The 2,862-nt window shown below is 46.7% G+C and overlaps 1 pseudogene; it reads right to left on the bottom strand.

Annotated features, from left to right (window-relative positions):
* Positions 1–1,026: 1,026 nt before the first annotated feature.
* LOC144124844 (uncharacterized) lies at positions 1,027–2,477 on the bottom strand (annotated as a pseudogene).
* Positions 2,478–2,862: the final 385 nt, after the last annotated feature.

Raw genomic sequence — 2,862 nt, 5'->3', positions numbered from 1 at the left:
AATCTGGGCCAGGATCAACAATGAGATGTGCGACCGTGGACACATGCGCACTGGTAATGACCGTGAAACAAAATTCAAGGGCTTGAAGCGAACCTACGACAAGCACAGCCTGCATAAAGAGAAGACTGAGAGGGGGATAAAAAGTGGCCATATTCCCAGTTAATGGACGAGTTGCTTTCCGCAAGCATGGAGTATGAAGCTCCTGTGGTGTCGAGCTAACTCTAAATACGTACCACCTCAGCTGCAATTGCAGGCTGCATGTTAGTTGGCGACAGTGAGGAACAAGCAGAGACATCCGCACACAGCAAGAAGGCGCAGACAAATGACGGACTACCTCACCGAGAGCGCCCACCAAATGCTAGGCGACGTCAAACGCCATCCGCCGTCTTGTGTGAAATCCTCAGAAACATGCACTCATGGCAAGACGAAGAAAGACAACGGTACAAGCAGCGGCTCAAGATGCAGCGACTCAAGTTACAAATGCTCAAGCGCCTAACAGACAGCACTCGATAGGAGCAGCAGCTGGCTTTTCCCCTTTTTTGTGTGTTTCGTCTTTTTGCTGGCAAAACTGCTGGCTGGAATTTTCATTCCTAGTGATTGACTCTATTTTGCAACATTTTTTTCCAGTGTTTTACTTCTTTCCTTTTGTATCTAGCCATACTTTGCAACAGCATTTCGTTTCCAGTGTTTTACTTCTTACCTTTGGTTTCTAGTCACAGTGACTGTATTCTGAAAATTGCAACATATTGTTCTGTTGAACGATATACAGTACCTGAAAATAACTCTTGCGTTTATTTTGTTTTCTAAAAACATGCAGGGTGTGTATTTCCTTCAATAATATTTTATTGCCGCTCACGGGCCTGTGTGGCCAAACAATACAATATTCATACAATCAAATGTTTACAGAGAGCCGGTCTGTGTGCTGCATAAGTGTAACACTTTCATTTCGGGACTGCAAGTTGACTGCTTATTGTAAACCTACTTTCCGCTACATTGTGCACAGGAAATGTGCTATTGCATTTCGCTTCATTGCAGCGTAGCTATTTGCACAGTGTCCTCATCATCGAGAGGAGTATCCGCGTCACTCGATTCCTGCACGGCGTCGTCACCAAATAACTCTTTACACTGTATGATTACGTTGTGAAGAAGACATGATGCTACAATACAGTTGGTTATCCTCAATGTGGGTTTCATGTCGAGATACTTGAGTCTTCTGAACTTTCCGTTGAGCTGACCAAATGCTCACTCAATTACGGACCTCGCTGCTTCTAGAGTTTCGTTGAATTTTGCCTGCTGTTTTGTCAAGTGCCTATTATTTCATTATGGTCAGATGAGACCTACTGACAGGGGATAAGCAGAGTCGTCTAAGATGTGAAAATTCTCTGGCAAGTTGTCAGCTGCTTTATCAAGGTCAGACCAGCCAAAAACTTTGGCGTCATGCATTCGACCCGGGCTGCCTGCATGTATGTGAGTGAATATCATGTTGCTGTCGCAGCAACCCTGTAAGATGACTGAATGGAATTATTTCCTGTAGTAGTACGCATCTTGTTCCTTTTCAGGGGCCTTGATTACAATCTCGCAGCCGTCCACAGCCCCACAACCCGAGGAAAGTGCCATTTTCAGGAAAAACCCCTGAGCAACTTCTTGCAGGTTTGCAGGCCAACGAATGAGGTCTTTTGCAGCACATGCCCGTACCTCTATAATGCCATTAGTTAGATAGAACAGAAACCCCTTATTGACACCAAGTCGATCAGCAGCTCCACGAAATGATTCCTGGTTGTCCAGCAACCACAGTGTCATGAGAACTTTTGTTTGCAGAGGTACGCGAGGTGTCCTCTCCATAGTAAGCCGCCCTTGTGTGATCCTCAGCAGCACCTGACTATCAGCCAGAGTATTAAAATGTCGGTTAGTGGAGAACAGGATTTCCTGCTTTCCAGTCCAAAGGTGGGAGCTTTGAGCATCGATGTGAGTGAATTTCAGAAGCAACAAATAAGTGGATTTTAAAATACTGATGGACTCTAATTGTGAAGCATTGCCCTTTAAACGATCAAAAGTGCGATGTCATGCATGTTTTCATGCTTATATAAGCAGAGTCGCGCAGCGCCCTTCTTTATTTTTAACGTGGCACGATCGTATTTACCCTAATGAAGTAACAAAATGTGAATTTCACCTCGAAGGTGATGCGGGTCATCCAGCAGTAATCCTTGAACTGAGTATCAGTGTACCGAGGTACCACATTTAGTATGTAGCCTTCAATGCAACGGATCCTCCTCTCTGCGACTCCGCGGTCTGCATAAAAAAGGGACGGGTAACATTCTCTAATGGTAGCAAAGCAGTGGAATGGTACCTTGCATGGCAACACGGGCAACTTTCAGAACGGTGAACCGCTGCGGCTGTGTGCACCTCCGGGAATTAAGTTTGTCCAGCTCATCGTCGTCCATCAAGAACCGCAGTAATTTCTGCTTGTCTGCTGCCATAGTCAAAATTCGCGCCAAATAACGGGCCGGAAACGGAAATGCCAGAGGCGCCAGATGGCGCTCTCATACGTGTGCGGGAATCAAATAGCCGTTAAGTTGCGCTCCGACTCCGCTCCTAGGTGATGCGCTCGAGCGCGCCCGCTTGGAGCTTGGAGTACGCTAACTTAACGCGCCCATTGGTTCGCGCGCGTCGGCAGCAGGCGAAATGGGCGAGTGCGAGGGACGGGCGGAGGAGCGCCGACATTTCAGCGTGCAAAAAGTGACGAGAGAGGGAATGGCGCGAAGACGCGGAAATTCAAATTTTTACAACAGTTAACTCAGCTTCCACAACACGCATGTAAAAAAATTCTTTCTGGAGGATATTTGTGAAGCGGCGCCCTTTAGC

This window comes from Amblyomma americanum, chromosome 1, assembly GCF_052857255.1.
Source record: "Amblyomma americanum isolate KBUSLIRL-KWMA chromosome 1, ASM5285725v1, whole genome shotgun sequence".
NCBI lineage: Eukaryota > Metazoa > Arthropoda > Arachnida > Ixodida > Ixodidae > Amblyomma > Amblyomma americanum.
This window is presented reverse-complemented; position numbering and strand designations above follow the sequence as displayed.